This window comes from Tursiops truncatus, chromosome 10, assembly GCF_011762595.2.
Source record: "Tursiops truncatus isolate mTurTru1 chromosome 10, mTurTru1.mat.Y, whole genome shotgun sequence".
NCBI classification, from domain to species: Eukaryota; Metazoa; Chordata; class Mammalia; order Artiodactyla; family Delphinidae; genus Tursiops; species Tursiops truncatus.
In genome coordinates, this window is record NC_047043.1 from 83,712,674 (window position 1) to 83,735,031 (window position 22,358).

Below are 22,358 nucleotides of genomic sequence, written 5' to 3' on the forward strand. Positions count from 1 at the left end.
ACATGTAGGTAATAAAGTAATAATGAAACAAAGGGAAATAATTACTACAGAAGTACTGGTCACTCTTGGAAGGGGCTGTGAGTGGGATCAGGCACTTGAGGGGTTTCTGGGTGGCTGGCAAAGTTCGATTTCTTGACTTGAATGGTTGTTACAAAGACATCCACCATAACACAACTGACATATAAATATATACATATATGTAAACGTCCAATACAGCAGCCACTAGCCACATGTGGCTATTACAGTATAAACTAACTAAAATGAAATAACTTAAATTTAGCTTCTCAGTCATCCCTAGTCAGATTTCAAATACTCAGTCGACAGTGGCTTCCTTTTAGACAGTGCAGAAAATAGAACACACTGTACAGAATCAGTTTGTGTGTGCGTGTGGTTTTCTGTAATTGTTTTTTTTTACTTTATAATGAAACTTTCAAAGTGCATGCCCCCGCAATACATTACACAATTGCATTTATTTGAATTTATCTTGAATACAATAATACTGGCTATTCTTTGAAGCAATGGCCAAGGGTGTACACCTTCCAGAAGAGAGACGAATACTGTGAAATCATTTTACGGCATTAAGGGGCAGGAACCCTGCAAGTGCAATGGATCTGACTTAAAGTTGCTAGTACACAATACAAGAAACGTCCATCTCAAGGACAACGTAGTCGTGCCTAGAAAAGGTTAATAAGCTCTTCTCCACTGTGGACTGAGAACTGATCATTTCAATTATCATTAAACATTTATTAGACATCAGGAGCAGGCAAGGCTACGGCCAAATACAGTAGTAGAGTTCTTGCCAAATGGACACTCCAAACAAGGCACTTAAGATATATAACCCAATTACACAGATGAAGGACAAGGAAGCGCTCCTTCCACCGGGCTGGAGATCCTTAGGTCAACGACATCATACCTCTGTACGACTGTTGAGCTCACAGTAAGGATGAAGGAGGAAGTTCCTCTGAAGAGATTCGAAGGAGGTGTATGAAAGGGCAAAATGACAGCCTGGCCAATAGCGTCATAACAAGTTTTCAAGCAGAGCAAATGACATCAGAGAAATGGGAGGCTAGACGTTCCCAGAGATCAAAGTGACATCTACAAAAATACGTGACATAATAGAGCAGAGAGCCGAAAAAGAAATCATTCCGAGGTCAAAATAGAGACTCTCAGAGAACAAATGTATTAAAAGGCAGTGGTGTCCACTAATCCTCTCAACTCAATCCTCAACCCTCCTGAGTTGTCAGCAGCTCAAGGGACAGTGCTATAGAAGAGTATAATTATAAAGGAGGCATTCTGAATAAACTAGAGAAAAGGGAGGGAGGAAAGAAACATCCCAGCTACGAAATACGATTCCAATCGAGTCTTTAATTATCCAGAGAGAATGTAAATATTTTCTTTAAAATAATGTAACAGATGCTAAAACAATGAGGAAAAAAACACAAGACTGTGGAACCTGTGATCCAGTGCAATAAAAAGGGCACAAAGAGGCATTAACAGTTAACAGGTGCAGAAAATCAGTAACTTCAAATTATACTTTGGTTATCATACAAGGGACCACACAGCAAAGAGCAGGCTAGCTTTGAGCCAAGATAAAGGATGCGTAACTAGAACATGATCTAGAATGGGTTAAGGGCAAATAATAAGAAAAAGAAGAAAATCCCAAATCAACAGGGTGTCATTCCTTCCCCCTCCATTCCAATCTGAGCCTTTTAATCTCAGAAAGTCCATCACACGTTTACTTGTATCTGGATATGATCCAAATATTCTGTGCAGCTCTCTTTTACATTTATTCTATCGAGAAAGATTTGGCAACTGAAATCTATTATGATGTCAAAAGGTAGCTGACAACATAAAATGTAACCCGCTGAGTTGATGCCTCACACGGCTAAATTTACAACAACAGGAGTATCATAAAAATTACAAGAACTGCAAATTAACCACTGATTTCTAGTTCACTGACATAAATAATAGTAAGGACCTGGATAACTTCCAAACATCTTTACCACTGTTTAATTTGTCAAAATCTATCAAGAGCCTTTCAACCACAAACCTGTCCTCTAAGGTACATTATCATTCCCACACTTAGATTAACATCAGGGGCAACCCAAGGAAGACTGCATAATCACTAAGACTCCATGAGGATTCTTCTCTCCCGTTTGTTAATTCCTCCATGTGTCAGTATCTCACCTCTTTCTTAAGTACCACTCTTACTTTCAATTAGTTATTTAAGATCATTTAAAAATTTGGCTCTAATCTTGTGAGCTATGTCTGTCTGCTTTCAAAATCAGTCCCTCATTACAGTGTTAAGGTTCCTACTGGGCTCAAATTAGCAAGATTTTCTGTTTACTTCATATTTGTGAACCAGGAAGCAGGTAACAGTATGGTGCTAGAGTAGTTAGCTGACAGCTGTTGGGAAACCCAGCAGGTAAGGAGGTCACACGTGGAAACAAAATGACAAAGACAATAATTCCTTTCTCAGAGAAAGTTCAGAAACAGAACCACATGGTTTCCTCCACTAACAATCAACTCTAAGCACTATTCACAGAGATGACAGGAAAAGAAAATGGTTTTTAACTTAAATGCAAAATCTCTTCTGAAAAACTATATTCGTTCATAGGGAATTTAAAATCACCACTAAACTACTTCATCGCTCATGGATTAAACACCAAAATGTGGATAAGGATAATAAAATGGGTAAAGAAATAAAGAAATGACTTTTAAAACTTTTATTCAGTGAAAATGACCTATTTATGTCTAAATGTATGGATGTGTGTACACGTGAGTATTACCCCACCCCTGCTTTCCCACTGACATATGTCTAGAACAAATTTATAGTACTCCTGAAAAGAAAAAAATTATATATTTGGCCATAATATTGTTAGCAAAAACAATCACTCAGTAGTATCACTGACTAAGTAGAAGCTGTATATGCATTTCTGCCGAAACTAGGCAGTTCTAACTCTTTGATTAGTCCTAATACAGTGAGTGCAGGGAGCTGTGTGATAGATACTAAGTAAATCTAGCATACACTACTTGTGCCCAAATTGGTTTATTTCACATTTCTGTATTTGGGGGGAAAAGCAATTTCTGTATGACAGATGCACCTGCAGTTTGCCATGTGACCTACACACAGAAAGAGCTACAGAGTCATAGGTTTAGCAACAAGGAGAAAATGGCATTTTATTCTTTTTTGCTAAAAAAAAGCATATTTTTGCCATGAAACATGTTTGTATTGAGTTAGTCCATGTCTACACAGAGTAAGTGAAAAACAGAAATGCAACACTGATTTACATCTGGGTAAGTCAAAGCCCCCATCAGCCTGCTATCCAAGACAATGTTGGTTTGGCCTCAGTTGGACCCTACTGGTCGCCTACAGTAATAAAATGCATGGGATAAAAAAGCTATCCATCCTTCACTTCTCTTTACCAATGTAAATGTGGCCTAAATGTCTCCATCAGTGTCAGAAAGTTGCCCCATTATAAAACTAAGCTTTTTCATCAGTGTGTGTAATTTTTAAACCTTAAGACTGAATGAAGTCCTGAAAGCAGGTGACACAACAAGAATGCTCTCTTTTTAAGAAAGTCTTCACCTAAAAACAGAGTCCTGAAATACATGAAGCAAAACCTAACAGAACTGAAGTGAGAAACAGACCATTCAACACTAGTAGTTGGAGACTTCAATACCCTACTGACAATAATGGACAGAACTAGGCAGAAGATCAACAAAAAACAGAAGACATGAACAACACTAAGAATCAAACAGACCTAGCAGATATCTATAGAAAGTCCCACCCATCAGCAACAACAGAATATGCACTCTTCTCAAGCACACATGGGACATTCTCCAGGACAAATCATAGGCTAGGCCATAAAACAGACCTCAATAAATTTCAAAGGACTGAAATAAAACAAAGTACGTGCTCCAATTACAACAGAATGGATTGGAAACCAGTAATAAAAAGAAATTTAGAAAACTCACAAATGTGGAAATTAAACAACATATGCCTAAATAACCAATGGGAATAAAGAAACCACAAAATAAATTAGAAAATATTTGGAGATGAATGAAAGTAATGACATACCATACCAAAACTTATAAGATACAGGTAAAGCAGTGCTCAGAGGGAAATTTATAGCTGTAAACACCTATGTTAGAAAAGAAGAAAGATCTCAAATACTTATTTGAGTTAATCAATTGGTTAAATCCACCAATATATTCTGGAACTTGATTCTCCAGTCATAAGACTAAGCAACAATAGATAACTAATAAGAACCTGCTGCATAAAAAATCTTTTAAAAAGAAAAAGAAAAAAAAAGACTAAGCAACTTTCACAGCAATCATTTTTAACTCAGTAAAGATACAACTTTGAAGTTGTGTCAAACAGAATGTCACAAAGTTACTTATATGTGGAAGTTTTTGGTAGAACATGATTCTCTTCTAATTTCCTAAATGAAGAAACTGAGATCACATAACAAGTTAGCAGAAGATATAGCTTTAAAACTTCGGTTTTCTGAATTTCACTCTAGTAGTTTTTCAGCTGCAAAAATAATTAGCATTGTGAATGTAAGTTTTCCATGGCTTAAGATATTTACATGCTGTAAGCTGGTAAATTTTTGGCTTACTATTGCCATACTCCTTTCTAGATGTCCATATGCATTTCCATGTACACATCAGGAATTACAAATCTACTCTGAAACTCATTAAAAGTGTCAGACCACCTCTCCTCAGCAAAGCATTTACTGAAAGATTCCAATGACAAGATAAATGATCTCCACTGTCTCTATCAAGATCAGAGTGGATGACTTTGGGATTGGGGGAGGGAAAGGAGGAATGTGATAAGGAAGCAAGAAAGTCAAGGATGAATTCTGGCTCCTAAAACTACACTGAGTTATGGGAGCCCACACAAAATGGTCTGGGTAACCTGAAACTCTTAACCTAGAAAGGTAGTGGAGCAAAGGCCATCTTCTTGCTGGTCAAACGATCTATGAAGACATAACGGTGAATAATCTGGATTTCAAAAGCAAAGAGACCTTGACTCAAGTGTAAAATCTGCCATTTTGAAAAAAATTTCATTTTTAATTAATTACAGACTTACAGGAAGTTGCAAATATAGCACCGAGTCCTATATACCCTTCATCTAGCTTCCCCCAATGATGACCTTTTACACAGCTGTAGTACATTATCAGAACAAGGAAAATGGCACTGGTACATTGCTGTTAACCAGACTCTAGACTTTATTTACTTGCATTTACTTTTTTCGTAACCCCAGGCAATTTAACACAGCTAACCTCTTTGACCCGCAGTTTACTTATCTGAGACACGAAGGTAGTAAGAGTAGCTATTTCAAAGTATTCATAAGGATTTAGTAAGTTAGTGCTGGTATATTACAGTAGTAGCTGACGAACAGTAAAAATGTGATAAATGTTCAGATTCTAATTATTAAACAAGACTTCTGGGATTTCTAGTTCTGCTCTGACATATTCCTTGAAGCTTTTCTTACTACCCACAAATATAGAGATGGTATCTGCCACCATTTATAGCTTGACTAAACTCAAAGGACAAAAAACACTAGAAAAATAACAGAACATAGCCTACTCTCGAAAGCTTAAAAGGAACTCTAACTCAAATTCCTTTTTGTGTGTGCCCATATCCTGATTTTTTGAAACTTCATTTTTCCAACAGTGAAATGGCTCAGGTCCTACTGAAAACCTTTTTTTGAAACCTTTGGGGGGAAAAGCAGTGGACTAACGAATTAAAATAGCTGAACCTTAAACCAACATCTAAGAATTATCTATTTTAAATGGTTTTGCTTCCCTGTTTCGGGGGTGAGGGGTAGGTTTGGAATTCTTTTCTAATGTACGTTTTTAAATCTTAGTAAGACTTTTATTTTAATCAAACCGATTGAACACAAGCCTGGGTCCACCACGCTAGTTTCCAAGCCTACCTGTGTCAGCACTCAGGGACATAGGGCTCTTTAAGAAGCGGGCTCTTTATTAGGTCATGACTTGGCTTTTGTTTGGAGGCACTTTTTGTATACGTGAGAAACAAGTGTACATATAAACAGTCAGTTCCAGGCACGATCAAGGTTCCCCAGTCTGGGGGCTATCCACGCTCCTGTCAACCGTTTGTGCGAGCCCAACCAAAATCCCTCTGGCTTTGGCACTGCTGACATATGCCAGTGCCCACAATGCTCCTGGGCCCTACCGCCTTCACAGCTATATCTTAAGGACACGAGTGTTTAATTTACAATGGCGAAAGAACGTTGCTCGATGTTCCCCCAGCTTTGAAATTTTCAAACCTTGAGAATGGATGAAACTGAAACTTTTAAGATTTTGTTTTTTTGGTTCTTTCGCTTTTTTTTTTTTCCCTACTCTTTCTTCTTTTTGCAAATTAGCTGCATTTTCAAAACCTGCCACCCACAAACAGTCTGAAACACTGAAGTGTCTGCTCTGTTTCTATCAACAGACATTATTTGGAATCACTTAAAAGGACAAATAATATGTCCACTAATCAGCCAAACAGCTAGAGTAGACATCTTTGGTTCATCTGAATGCTCAGATGTCTCTTCCATGTTCCTAAAGTCAGACCAAACAAGAATCCTATTTGGCTAGCTTTGGCACTGGGTTCAGATTAGGGCAAGCATCTCAAACCAAGTCATCTCCAAGGGAATCACTTAGGGTTAACTAAGATTGTAGGAAAATAATTTCACAAATACAAGACTTGATCTATTCCAACTACCACATACATCAATTAAGTAACCTATGAGCCTTGTTTTTCTAATCTCAAGATTTATTTTTAACTGGATCAAAGAAAAGACTTGGGGATGGGAGGAAGCAACTTTTTTTATTTTATAAATTATACCAGAATGATCAAAACCTGGTTTCCTACCTGAATGGAAAAGATGTCTTTACCTCTGTGGACCACTGTCCTCTGTCCCGTTCTAACTCCCTTTTTCTCGACATGAACGTACGTTTCCCTTAAAATTACTTCTTTTTTCCTACCCTGGTGTTATGCAAGATCCCTGCTTATTTTGGCGATGGAGACAAAATAAGAAGAGCCACCCAGAGTTCTCCATTCCAAAGGGAGGAGCTTCCCAAGAAAAGCAAAGTTGTGCTGTTGTATTTCCTTTCAGCACTGCCGAAGAGCAAGAGGCATTCTTCAGAGCGGAAATCAGGACAAATGAGGGGGCTGCTTCTGAAATACCTGTTAGAACCATGAATGGCAGGTGTAGGCAGGGACCATCTAAAGGTTCATGAGCACTTACTGCTTGTAAAAAAAAAAAAAAAAAAAAAAAGGAATTGGCAAGAAAAAAAAATATGAGAAGTGAGGTGGTTAAGCACACTCAACATGCAATAAGAAAAGACACCTTTCAAACAAAAAACATGAGACAAGGAGATGCCTTTCATTTCAGAGAGAGCCCAGGAAAATCCAAACTCTCAGATGGAGTAGGCAAACCTTGCCTTTATCTCTACGCTCAAAATCCTCACAAAAATGGCCATCAGACCTAGGTGAAAGGCTTTGAAATTAAGGAGGAGCCAGCATGCTCCTACAAGAAAAACAAAGAGAACCTTGCATATAGGATATTGGTTTCAACGAGGAAGGGTGGACGCCAAAAACAGTATAAGAATTAAGCGCTCACATAATAGATCACTGTTTGAGTGAGGCGCTCCTGCAGATGCTGGAGTGACCTAAGCCTCACACTTGGAAAGGCTGTGTGACTGGAGCCATGATATATAAAGTAAGACCCAAGCGCCAAAGTTCTGATTGAGCCAAGCAAACTGTGGCTGTTTTTGTTGGGTGGAAGAGGCTTTTTTTTTTTTTTTTCCCACGGAGCAAAGAATATTACGGTAAACATCTGCTAACCATGACCACAGAAGGGGTGGTTGTTTTCATCCAGGGTCATTTTAAAAGAATAAATGTAATTAATAAAACCACAGAGTCATAGTACCCAACCTTCCAACAAGGCTGCTTACTTCTGCCCACAGACCTATTTATTTAAGAAGCACTTAATTGAGAAAGTTCCCTGACGTTGCCATTAAGACTTCTTGGGGGCCACTGATGTGGGGTAAGAATGTTCTGTCTGAAGGGACACTTGAAAATACAGCTGGGACTTCCCTGGCGGTCCAGTGGTTAAGACTCCGTGCTTCCAGTGTAGCGGGTACGGGTTCGATCCCTGCTAGGGGAACTAAGATTCCACATGCCACACGGCACAGCCAAAAGAACAAGACAACTGGACTTCACTTCTTATCTCATTCCTTAGGGAGTTGTTTTCCAGAAGGCTCTCTATTGGCAACTTATTATTATAATACATGTATTATTTAGGTATCTGAAGCCCCATTAAAAGAAAGAAATTAATGTTCCAGTGGGTTTACCTCACACATAAAAGCCCCCGAGGATGTCTCTCTGTCAAACTACGTCTTTTGAAAATGACTAAAAATTCAGACTCCAGAATGGTTTGGGTTTTTAAAAATTCCTTATTTGGTTCGTTCTTTTGGAAGGAATGGGGAGGTAGGGAAACTGAATTATTCAGGCTGACTGTCATTCAAATCTGTCACACTGGCGCTCAAAACATCACTTTACCTTTGAACAACCAGCCACAAGCCCCTCCAAAATGAGCGTCACCTATAATTATTACTAACTGTTCCCAATTAAGAGAAAATAATCAAATTCATAAAAACCCAACTTCCATTTTGAGTTAAGCAAAGTTCTGCTTTACCTACAAAGTCAGAGGGTCTTCTAGCCTTAAAAAAGCCAGTTTTGCATAAACTAGATGCTTTCACTGAATCAAGTTAAAGAACTAGGGTTTCCTATTTCTGACCTATGGTCACCTCAATATGACCAATCAACAAGATACTAAGTTCATTGAGTGTAAAAAACATTTTCTCTCTCTAGCTCTATTTTCCATGGAACTAGAACACAGCAATTCAGAAAGGTCAGACTCCAGTAAGCTTACTGAAAAAATAAATATTAACTTCATCAGCCCCACTTACTCTCACGGTTGCAGTATCGGACAGGGTCCCTACTGTTGGACCGGCTCTAAGAGCAGCCTGGGAGCGTGGGGTGGGAGACTGTCAGTGTTTCAACTTTTCCACCAATCAGTGTTCAACAAATACCTATTCAGCACCTCCTAGGTACCCGTTACGGAGTTCAGTGTGTGTGCGCGCGCGTGCACGTGTAGGTGTGTGCGAAAGCAGGGAGGGAGAGAAGGGTGAGGTGCTGTCTTCTGAATGCTACTGACACCTCATAGAACTGTTAGGGGAAGCTAACACAAATTTCAGCGTTCACTGAATCTGGAAAATCATTCTTGTGTTTACTTGTTTGTGCATTTTCCGCAAGGCTCGGCGTTCTGTGCTAAGAAGGAAGGCAGGCAGAGATGGAGATGGGGTAGGCAAGCAAGGTTTTGATACTCCAACTGCCCTTAAGGAATGAGGAGCCATTAAACAAGGAAGAGAAAGGACTACAAAGGCCCAATCGTATTTAATAACTGCCAATCCCTTCAGCTGTGAAAGAGAGCGAGCCTTAATGTAACCCACTAATTCCACCCCCCAACACAGTCAAGACTCACTTCCACAAGTAAGTCCAGTATCAGAGGCCACTGTGGTCAGAACTGGAATATAACCATGTGTCGCTATACTAAATTATGCTTAAATAAAAATGCAACGCATCCATCCTATTTGTATAATCGAGGGATTAAATCAGCTATAATTTTCAAGCTTTAAAAGAAAATTCCAAGCTTTTAAGTCTATTCCTAGTGAAAGATAATGTGACGAATGTCATAATAAAAAAATAACTTAGCAGGAGGAAATAATTCTTTATCCTTTTAAAATTTTCCTGATGAAATGCATCATTTTACCCTAATGCATTTCAACATACTTACCCCTAAATGTAAATTTGTTTTGATAAAATGAAGAGCATTTGAATCCAAATTGCACACTGATGCTTCTACACTGATCTGTTATAACTCAGTAATCAGAGTTAACAGACTGCCTAATTAACCAAGTCATCATTTGCCAAGATCCAAATATGGGATGAATTGTGGGCCAAGGAGAAAATATGATGGACATGAAAATTATTAATTCAGGGAAGCATTAAAAGCATGTGGAGTTAAAGTTCTTTGCTAAATCTTCCCATCATTAATATCCTTAATTTTTATAATAGAAGTAATATGTGAAAATAAAAAAATATATTACATTCAGGGTATATGGAAAAACATTTTTAGATCAACTAGTTATTAGTCATTGATACAATAAATTACTTTTTTAAGCCTTTGACAACCTATGGGGTAAAAATCACGGACACCCTCTGATAGTAAGTAACATCCATTAAGTGCTTCCTTAGGTGCCACCATCATGATCGGTGTTTCATACGGATCAATATGTTTATTCTCCATATAAACCCTAACCCTTGGGAAGGTACTATTTTTATCTTCAGGTAACATTCAAAAACTGAAGTTCAGAATATATTTTTTTTTACCCACAAGAATGTATGAAAAAACAAAGTCCAATCCTTTCAAAATTCTTAGAGAAGTGTTACTAGAAAGTCTATAATTTAACTCACCAAAACTTTACCCATGGAAGCTTTATTCACTCATTTGTTATGTACTTAGTAGGAGAAAGGCAATCAGGGTAACTTGACAGATGCCATGTGGCTAGCCTGGACAGAAACCCTTCATCAGCAGCTATTTCCCATCACTAACATCACTGGTATGGCCTAAAAGACACGTATATTTTAACTGGGCTAAGTAAGGTATTTTATAAGCCGTTTTCCCTAGGTAATTCAAATCCAAGTCCAAATGTAGGGTTTAATTCTAGAAGAGACAGTAAGTCCATCAATCTGATCATTTTCCCCTTGGCTACTTGGTAACGAACTCCTATTCATCCTTAGGGGTCCCAGCCAGATCTCACTGCTTCGGGGAGGGCTTCCCATCTCCCACCTCCGATGTCTCCTCCCCAACCTCATATATACGTGTACAATCTATCAGTATTTCTGTAGCTTCTCTAGCACTGTATTATAATTGACCTTTCTGTCTACCTTGTAGATGTAAGTATGTTGAAGTCAAAGACCTTGCTTTAGGACCTACGACAGTGACAGATGGTTGGCGGATGGCTGGACAGAAGGACAGATGGAAGGAGTACAGCAATGAATGAAGCCCAGGCTCCTTCAGGACAGAGGCATGGTAGTATTTTTAAGGCAAAACCCACTTCATCGATGTCAATGTCACTGGAGATGTCCAAGTAGTAGGCACAGAACTTAATGGGGAACATCTCAGATGACACTCAATCTTGGAGAGCTGGGCTACATGATATTTAAAGGTTCCTGCCACCTCTGTAATCTTATATCTTTACTGTGCATCAAGTACAGTGCCTTTCTGAGCAATCCTGGATCCTGGACCAGGAAAAAATAGTTATAAAGGACATGATCAGGACAACTGGATGAAATCTGAATAGGGACTGAGGTTCGGACTATATTTTATTAATATTGTATCAATATTACCTCATTGTACTGTGGTTATGTAAGAGAATGTCCTTGTTCCTAGGGGAAAAAAAAACGCTGATTTATTTAGGAATAAAAGGGTATGACACCTGCAATCAACTCTCAAATGGTTTTGAAAACAATTACGTATAAGTATAGACACGTGTGTGTATGTGTATTACATAGGTAGATCGACAAGACATGATAAAGCCAAGGAGCAAAACGTTGAATCTAAGCAAAGGGATCCTTTTGGGGAGTTCCTGGACTACTCTTGCAACTTCTCTGTAACTTTGAAATTACTGCAAAATTAAAAGGTGCCTGTGCTTCAAAAAAAAAAAAAAAAGTACAGTGCCTTATAGGATATATATGCGCACTCTACCTTCCAAAAATTCTGTCCCTTTCTTCTGAAACAAGCACCCCTTTCACCCACTTTCCATTGTCTTGTGCAGGTCAAAGGTCGTTCACCTCTCTTGAGACGAGCATGTGACCCACACCAGGCTACCCACTGCTTCACACCTCCCCGCCAACCCAGCCTTGCTCCAACCCCAGAAACTGTTTCAGTGATAGGCACATGGCACACAAGGGACCAATCGCAGAACCAGGAAGATCCAGATTCTGTGAGAGCTGCTAGAACTTATAAACAAAGATTCCTTTCTGCTGGAGTTGCTACAAAAGCAGAGTGATGAAGGGTTATGTTGCGACAAACTGGTCAACAACTCCGTGAAGGAATCCAGCACAGAGCACTGCGCGCGACTTGAGACCAAGACTTAACAGCGAGATCTGAACCCCCCACTCCAGATGCTCCTGAAGCTCATTCTACCAGCCGAGTTTCCAGCATCATGAGCCACTGAATTCCTCTTTATGCCTAAACTGGTCCCAAGTTACCCAAGAGGCCTGACAAACGGTGGGCTCAGTATCTGAAGGCACAGACACATTAAAAATGGTCTGCTGTTTGTGTTAACAAGGACATGCAGACAATTCCAACCCCTGGAGTAAAAACTGCTTATTCGTTGGTCTTTTGTGACTGGCTTTTCTATATTTTTTTCAAACCTAACATTTTACTATGTTTTTTAAAAACCTATTATCTGTTATTTTTGAACGTCAAAGTCCTTGGCATACAGCTTATGAATCTGGAATTCTATTGACCAAGGAACCAAAGATCTTCTAACTTTGCTACCCAGTGTTACCTGTAAGTACCCAGATCTTCACTTTGGTAAATAAAAAGCCTTCCAGGTGAATGCATTTCAAGAACTAAACCTGCTTGCTGGGAAAATGCCCCAGGTACAGGACTGCTGCTTTGGGAAGGGGACCCTCTCGCCTGCCACACTTTTCCACACAGGTGATTGAGTGGAACAATTCAATCTTTGGGTAGTCAGAGGCTAACACGAACTAAAATGAGGGCTGCAGAGATGAGGTTAACTAGAATAATGTACCAGAGAAAAATGACTCAAAGATCTAGAGAAAATGTCTTAAAAGGCACGTCCAACTAGAGACCGAAGAACGCCAATTAAGTGGCTGTCCTTGTTCTGAATCACATCGGGACTTAACTTTTATTTCCCAAAGCTCTTGTACTAGCAAAAAGAATTAAAGCATTTGAAAAAGGCTACTAAGAACAAACAGAGCTGGTTACATGGCACTGAAGTATAAAGTCTCAACACGTAGCATACAAGCAGCCCCAAAGGGAAAAATGTATGTTCAAACAAAACCATGCTTGCAAATCAACACCCTAGGAAGATGCTTACATGGTGAAAACAATATGGTGCGGTGGTTAGGAGCCATGGCACCAGAGGAAGAGTGGTTGGGTTTGAATCCCAGCTCTACTTCTAATGAGCAGAGAAGTTTGAGGGAATCATTTCACCTCACTAGGCCTCAGTTTCCTCACCTGTAAAATGGACTTTTTAGAATCATACCCATCTCATAGAGTTTTGTGAGCTAATATGTAAACTCCCACTAAAGGCAGCTATTACAGGGAAGACTTTTCACAACTAGACTGTTTCTCTTCACCGCTGGTTTTTGGAATTTCTCAGGATTAGGTTTTGCATGAGTTTTAAAAATTCTACTCTTCTCTCTCATTACTTGTAAGGGAGAAGGGGGAAACTACACACACAAGGATTGGTGATAACATGAAATGCAAGTTCTTCTAGGCATATACAACTATAGAAAACCATATCATGCTTTATTCTAGTAGAATTAAAAAAAATTATCATGTTTAAGAAGTGGGCTGGAAGTGAAGGAATAGATTTGTGTCACCAGTAACAAATGATCTGGGGCAGATATGGACAAAGACGGCCTCTCTTGATGTGAACATCCAGGGTAAATAAAGGTTGACTGACGGTCCATAAGAAGCGGCAATGTGAGATTCAAGCCCCAGCACATCATAACCAGACTCACCTGGCCCTGAGAGGCACACTGAAGGCAGCAACATTTCAAAACACCAGAGAAAACCCCTTGGAACGCTCCTAATCTTTCCTGCTGATGCTCAGGCATCAGGATACTGAGAAGACGGCTGCATGGGTGGTGATCCAGGTTGTCAGGCTTCCCGTGTAAACGACACGAATCAAGTCTCGCATTACACGGATCTGTTTCCCCTTTCGTGATTATTGTTTTCGTTTCTGAAATGGTATTTGGAGACAAGGGTGTTGCATGTTTTTTATAGATGGAAGAAAAGCTGGGTCTTTGCCACTCCAAGGGCTGTTATGAGTCTAATAAAGGTTTTTCCTGAATCGTTTGCTTCACTTAACTCCTGCTCATTGAACTTTAGCTTTTTTGCTTCTAAAAAGGATATTAGGAACCAAATGTGATGCCCTAAACTGTATTTTACTCATGCTCTTTTATTTTTATTAAGCTGAGAGGGACAAATTATAAATCAACAAAAATTAATGGCTTTTCTTTTTTAATTAATTAATTTATTTATTTATTTTTGGCTGTGTTGGGTCTTCGTTGCTGCGCACGGGCTTTCTCTAGTTGCGGTGAGCGGGGTCTACTCTTACGATGCGGTGCGCAGGCTTCTGATTGCGGTGGCTTCTCTTGTGGAACACGGGCTCTAGGCGCGCGGGCTTCAGTAGCTGTGGTGTGCGGGCTCTAGAGCGCAGGCTCAGTAGTTGTGGCGCACGGGCTTAATTGCTCCGCGGCATGAGGGATCTTCCCGAGCCAGGGCTCCAACCCGTGTCCCCTGCATTGGCAGGCAGATTCTTAACCACTGCGCCATCAGGGAAGCCCCTATCAGCTCTTTAAATTTCTTACATAACACTAGCTCTTCCATAAATCATGTCAACGAGAGTATGTGACTTGATATAGTTCATCTTTTACCACCAAAAGCTGTGGGATAGAGAGAGGGACAAATCCCTCTCTGTGCTTGGGCTTCCACACAGCAAATGCACAACAAACAGCACAGTTCAACCAGGCCCCAACTAATACAACATAGCAACCAGAACAGACGCTCTACCTTAAGCAGGTGAAAGAAATAAAGGCTCACAATGAAAGATATTTACGTCTACCTCCGTTCAATCCATACAGACTTGAATTTCCTTTCAAAAAAGAGATATGTAAATTTTCAGGACCAATACATCAAGGGTACAATTTTTTTTTTAATATTTATTTATTTATTTGGCCATGCTGGGTCTTCAGTTGTGACACGCAGGATCTTTGTTGCCACCTGTGGGATCTTCTTTTTTTTTTTTAGTTGTGGCATGCATGCAGAATCCAGTTCTTTGACCAGGGATCAAACTCGGGCCCCCTGCATTGGCAGTGCAAAGTCCTAACCACTGGACCACCAGGAAGTTCCCAATTTTTTTAAAATTAGAATTTCCAGGCAACTTAAGACATGGTCTATTGTGAGGCAGGAGATCAAATGAGCTCTGATTACTTAAGGATGAAACATCTCCCCAGCCAGGCATCGTAAGGACAGTGCAGGACCTTCAACTCCAAATTCCAAAGGTGTTTTTGCACGTGGGTTGGGCTCCAAACACTGAGCCATCCCATCATTTGAGGTTTATCGCTGGCCTTATCTGAAACAGATCCCTCACACCCAACAGTCGACATGCTAACAACAAATATAAAACAGGTCATCCCACTGCTCGCTCATTTTCCACTTTTTAAAGGTAATTCAGTGCATGAAATGAGCGAATCTAATAGGGAATCCAGGTTCTTCGCCATCTTTACCCCCCTTTAAAATGAAGATCACAAGAAAGGACGTTATGAGTTTTGTCAGGGTGGTTCCCAATACCCTTCTGTTGATCTTCCTGAATCAACAGCATCGTTACTCTGTTCCAGATCCTGTGCAAAGCACTGTGCACGTAGCATCTCATTTAACCCTTGCACGAACACTACGAGCTTATTTATTAGGTCCTGCTATTTCCCCTGCCTCAGGTAAGTAAACTGAGGACCAAAGAGAGGAAGTAATCTGTCCAAGAACAAAGAGCCAGGGAACGAGAGTGCTGGGATTTGGGCTTGGAATCCAACACCCTTAATGAACTTATACCACCCACCATAAGCTTTAGAACCAAAAGGCAAATGATTCTGTCTTCATGGGGAAGGTGATGATGTATAACCCTTTCCGGATGGGACACACAGAGTATCAAAGACTTGTACAAGGTAGAGAGGAAGCTTTCCAGAGAAAAGCCAAGGGCAGGATTCTATTCCTATAATAAAGGTGACGTGTGTGGTTTCATTTCTTTTCTTACTCTCTCACCCAGATGCAGTCCTCTTAGTACCATGAAATATAGAAATTCACAGGGAAATCCCAAATGTCCTCTGACTGCTTCGACAAATACTGACTGACAGCCTGCCTACTATTCACTGGGCACTGTCAGCCATGAAGAAGCAACACTGATTCAGACAGATCTGCCTCTTGCTTATCACCTGGTTAACAGGTATATTCAGAAGGTGACAGAGCTGTAGTAAGTCGAAACAGACAAGAGGCTTGGGTGGCTGACAGTGAGAAGGGGGAAGAGGGAAATCACCTTTAATGGGGGTAGTCAGGGAAGCCCACCCCAAGAAGGTGATATTTGAACTGAATAATGAAGGATGAGAAGGGGTTAGCTCTGTGAAGCACAAAAATTGTTCCAGACAGAGAATCGCATGGTCCAGGGGCGAGGAAGATTTTAAGGCAACTGAGCACAGGAATAGTGTCTAAATAAAATACTTGAAACCACAGAGGAAAAAGTTAGTTTCCAAGAGTCTCCTGAAAAAGTAAGAGCCACTCCTACAAGCCACTACTTCCACAGAGTCAAGTAATCAACAGAGAGCCATGGTCGAGTGGTCGCCAACGCTTCTCAATCTCTGGGACACGTCGCCAACTGGGCCGTGCACGGGCACAGCTGATGATCTCTGCCACAGTCATGCGGCAGCTTCTCTGTGCGTACGACACTGTTCTTTGAGGGCCAGTCCCAAGAAGACGTGTGGGGACCAGGGGCTGCTTTGCAGACTCAGCACAAAGGCGGGGACCGGGATGAGGCCGGGCAAGACCGACCTCATGGAGCACCAGCCTGCATGAGTGAAACCCTACTGAGTTTCAGATTATCATCAGCAATACCAACCTGAAAGCAGTTAGTGAATTCTGCTTGCTGGGCAGGCCCATCGTCTGAGTAAGTCAAAAAACGGAATAAAGAACGAACTGATTGCCTCTCAGGGGAAAGCGTCAAAATGGGACCCAGAGATCTAAGTTCCGTTAGCCGGGCTGTCCAGCTGTATACGTGGCTGCAGAGTCCTTGGAGGCGGGCATCAAAGCCACCTCCCAGGGCTTTACTTAAACTTCCAACAGAATACCAGGCGAGAAGCAATGGCTTCTGAAATATACATTGTCTACCAGTACAGCAATGGCCAGCGGACCAGCCAGAGGACGGCAAAAACTCCTCAGACTGGGATTTCCAGCACATCACCCAGGGCGCATGGCACAATGCTGGCATTTATTACCTACCAGGAACTGTGCTGAGCTCTTTACAACCATCATCTCAGTAATTCTTTATAGGAATCCAGCTCCTATTTGTATCCCCATTTCCCAGATGAGGAGGTCATGGCCCAGAAAGGTTAAGTAACTGACGCAGGGGCACTCAACCGGTAAATGGAAATGGTGGAATGTGAACCTAGGCTGGTTTAACTTCAGCGCGGACACTCTTACCCACATTGCTATCCTACAGCTACAGCAGGCATCCAAGAAATGTCTGTGAACGCATCAGCTACCGTGTTTCATGAGCATCGATCACAGGCTCGTATAGGCAGAGACTATATTACGAAGGAAAGGGAAGTCTCTTCCGTGGGATGGTAATTTTCCCGAGAATAAAGTACAGGCCAATCTGGAATAGGGAAACTGGACAGGAGTGGCTTACTTGTCTCCACCACCCTCCAAAGTAAGCTTTCAGCAGACACATGGGGAAGAGCAAAGCAGAGCTGCAGAGTAGGCAGCACTGTCCAGTCTCTGAGGGATAGTTCAAAGCCATCAGCGGCAGCCCTCACACATACCGGGAACAACACAGTTGGGTGCAGGCCTGTATGTCCTAGGACCTCACGCTAGGACTAAGGCTTTAACAAAATCTCCCATCCAGAGGAGAGAAAATCCATTCGAAAATTTGGGAGTTTAAATTTTTTTAAAAATTAATTAATTAATTAATTTATGGCTGCGCTGGGTCCTCGTCGCTGTGCGCGGGCTCCTCACTGCGGCGGCCCCTCCTGCCGCAGAGCACGGGCTCCAGGCACACGGGCCTCAGTAGCCGTGGTTCGAAGGCTGCAGAGCTCAGGCTCAGCAGCTGTGGCGCACGGGCCTAGTCGCTCCGCGGCATGTGGGATCCTCCCGGACCGGGGCTCGAACCCGTGTCCCCTGCACCGGCAGGCGGACTCCCAACCACTGCGCCACCAGGCAAGCCCTGGGAGTTTAAATTTTGGTTGATGGTTCTCATGAGACAGAAATTTCTTTCTCAGATCTGTCATGGTACTTCTAGTAAGAATATTATGGTCCTAAAATATTTACTGAGATATGTATCTCTGCTGAGAATTGAGTAAGCTGAAATTCAAACATGTAAAATTCAAATAAGACATTACACACACAAATCAATCAAAGAAAGAAGGCATTCATCAAAATAAATAAAAATTAGACATGGAAGAAAAACTGAGAGCATGATTTCATATAAGCAACCACGATTGCTGCTCAACGACCACACACCTTTTCTTCATTACTACTAGAACCTGGAATTTATCTGGGACAACAAATTTCTCAAGTCTAAGGATCCAGTTCCCAGATGCCCTTATATTAGGGGTGGATACAAGGATGTAAATAGAAGCCACTGAGCAAGACTTCAGGGCAAGTTCTTTAAAGAGGACTTCCTCAGCTGGGAGGAGTACTCTTTTTGTTCCTTGTACTCTTGCCTCTTCCTTTCAGGATGTAGAAGCAGTGGCTGGAGCGCCAGCAGCCATCATGTGACCGTGAAAATGAAGCAACACCTAAACAGGCAAGCAGAGCATAAAGACAGAAAGCGCAAATTGCTCTCCCCCAGACATCTTTTATGAGAGAACACATAACTAATTTTTTTAACCTCACATAGGTGCATCTCTGTTACTGGAAAACAATTCTTAAATGATAGAAAGACATGAAAACATATCTAAAGACTAGCCTACTATTTTTTGTCAGAAAACAAAAAAAAAAGCCTAGGAATTCATGAATGGAGATTCTGATTACCCCTCTATTCACCAAGCTGTTTGTTTAAGTATGACTTTCCTTAATTAGTACCACTAGTCCAGGGAAGCATATTTGCTGAACCTGTCTCTGTGTTTTGACATGCAAGGCTTGTGAATTTCAAACATACTTGTAGACATCCGAAGCATTATTATTTATTAGGGCCTATTTTAAAGGTGGAAGATCTGAAAACACTCTCAGAATCTGATGATTCAAGGAAATTTAATAGCTCTGTATCGGCATTTGATCTTTAGCCTGCCATAATCTATCCGCATAGCCCTTCATCCGTATTTGATACCAAAGAGGCATTTCAACAGCTTGTCCATCAACTATAAAATAGAAGGAACATACAGCCAAACCACATGACTTAGAAAATAAAAGGGCTTTCCCTCACACTCATTTAGCTCATGAAAACCCAATGTGATTAAAAGGGTGAAGGAGGTATATTCCACTAGGTGAACCATAATAATGGTATACGGCATCCGTTACATTTGTAAGGAGTTTCGAAATTTTCAAAGTGCTTTCCTGTACATTATATCTTCTTCCATCCTTACAAATACAGCCTACTCCTACCTCAGTAGAAAGGGCATTATTTTTTTTATTCCCATTTCTTCTTGATAAATGGTTTGCTCAATAACAGAGGGACTGCTACCTGGTGAGGTATCCTGATTCCAGGTCATCTGTTCCCCTTTGATGCATTAGATCAGGGCCCACAAACTACGGCCTTTAGGCCAAGTATGGCCCACGACCTGTTTCTGCAACTGAAGTTTTATCGGATGCAGTCACGCCCATTTGTTTACCTACAGTCTGTGGCTACTTTTGCGCTACATCAGCAGAGTTGACTAGTTACAAAAGAGACTCTGTGGTCCGTGAGGTTAATAATATTTACCATCTGGCCCTTTAGAGACAAAGTTTACCAACCCTTCATTAGATCGCCCTTCCACAGATATGATGCAAGTTACAAATCCTGCTCCGAAAAGCCATAAAGCTATCGTGGAAGGCAATAAACGTATTCCTGCTGGCTTTGGAACTCATGCTTGATAATGGGGCATTCCATTATCTTCTGAGGGATTACTATATCCAGTATCGTGTCACCTGCAAAGGTGGATGGCAACTTTTAATCGGTACACAATGTAAGTGTTGTTTGCCACTCACCCTGAACTTTTAACGTGTCTCACAGCCATAAAAAGTCTGGAGGTCACTGGTTGGGGGCATGCATAATGCCACAGGACTGCAACACACAGAGAGACACTGAAAGCAAAAAGAACAGAAGAGGTTAAGAGAAGCGGCAAACTGTGTTGCCTCAAAAGTAACACATTCACGTTAAGCCTTAGGTCTTCCTTATTGACACCGTGCTTTTAAATATGTAATCATGTATCTGTGTACCTATTTTGTCCTTTCCCTTCTAGAATCAGCATTCCATGTAGCTCGTAATTTGAGTTCAGCGTTATAGAATTATAGCACAAAGATGTTACAGAGTCAAGTAAAACTGCTACTCTTGAAGCCACTGTCATTCACTTAGGAAGTTTGGTTCCTTTAACTTCCAACAGTTCTTATTTTTGAGGATAACTTCTAGGAATTACAATGTTATCTCATTCTGAGCAATATGGGTAAGATGATCCCTGAGTCCCAGTGAAGATTTTCCTTTGGGTTTTGGTCTTCAGTCTCTCTCAGTGCATTCAGTACAAGCGACCGGAGGAAATACACACACAAACGTATACGCGCGCGCGCACACACACACACATCATCACCTTATTAAAAAAAAAAAAAAAAAAGACAAGCTATCTCACCTGCCAGACAAACACAAAATCTTACTCCCCAAAGGTTACAGTTCTTTCTCCATTGCATTTCAAATGCAGAAGGAGGCTGTGAAACAGCCCTCTCCTGCAAACAGTCAGCCTGTGCGTGTGCTCGTGTGTGCCGAGGCCATGCGCTTTCACGGCTTAGTTGGGTTATGAGTATTTACCAAATACAATGCCAAGTAAGTTGAAGTTGCTGACAGACAAGTCAGCTCATCCTCAAGCAGTTTCAGCAGGTTTTTGTGAACAGCAGTCAGTAGCAAGGTTTTACATGCCAGGCCTTTTCTGCTTAGATCCTTGAGATGATAATGACACCTGTACAGCCCTGAAGATGTCAGAAGGGACCCGCTGTGAGGTAGGGAAATGCAACTACAGGACGAACAAAAAGCACGACCTCTTCCCTGTGTGTGCGCTGTTCCCTTGCAAAAGTAAACTCAGAAAACACTCCGTGAATGCACATGTATTCTAATCTAATCAGACAGAGAAGTTGAAACCAAAAAAGAGATGTATGAAGTTTTATGATTTGAATAGTCGTGTATCTCCGGAAGCTACGTGGGCTGTCTGTCTACTGGGGCTCAGCAGACTGTTAAGTGGTGGTGCTCCCAGTGGGTGCCTTTTCTTGATAGGAGATAAACTCAGGACAGATGGGTCCACACTCTGTTTTCTAGGTATCAGGTATCGACGTGAGTGTAAACTGTTTGTCAAATACATTACGGACTAAGAATCGTCATTCCCCTATGAGTTTTAACGTGCTGTGTTAGCGTTATTCTCCTTCAACAGGGCAGCTTAAGAGCACGGTAAGAATGCATCAGAAATATTTTTCCAGGTAATTTCAGTTGGCAAAGTTCAGACTTAATTGGTGACCTCATTAATGAGCAACTGCCACAAGAAAGAGGACCCTTGTCACGGGCTTCTCAGAGCAATGAGATAACCACGTTAATTATATTGTTTCCAATGCATTTACACTGGCTTCCCTTCAGAGGCTACATTTTCCAAACATTCGTTCTGACACCCCATGTGTATGCTCGCTCCTCTCGAAAACCTATCAGCTGTGGGCTCCTCCAGGAAACGTCGGCAGATCACAGCCCTCACATCAGGGCAAAGCAATTGGAAAACTTTTCTACCCTTTATTATCTACTTGTAAAATGTTATAAGCCTGTAAACTAGTTCATTTATGAGCCGTGTTAATAATTTGCCCACACTTGATCGCAGGTTTCGCAAACACGGTTTCCAGGGATGTGGGAGGATAATTTGTAGGTCCGGCATCTCTCCTAAGGGGACACTAACTAATTTGACACAGTAACATGACATTGATGGTGGGACACACTAATGACCACACTCCAGGACGTGGCTGTCAGCCTGTCGTTCCAGTGAAAAGCCAGCTTGCCTTCGCCGCTGCTCGGTACACGATGCTCAACTAA

At 41.2% G+C, this 22,358-nt stretch overlaps 1 protein-coding gene across 6 annotated transcripts in view; it reads right to left on the reverse strand.

The window, feature by feature from the left end:
• The window catches only part of FOXP1 (forkhead box P1), a 501,131-nt gene that overhangs the window by 358,441 nt on the left and 120,332 nt on the right, over positions 1–22,358 (reverse strand). For 4 of the 6 annotated variants that reach the window (XM_033865278.2, XM_033865277.2, XM_033865273.2 and 1 more), the window contains one exon: positions 20,294–20,389. The exons of the other annotated variants lie outside the window; for them this stretch is intronic. The gene's annotated coding sequence lies outside the window, so the exon portion shown is untranslated. Of the gene's footprint in view, positions 1–20,293; positions 20,390–22,358 lie in introns of those variants that run through there. 6 annotated transcript variants of the gene reach the window in all.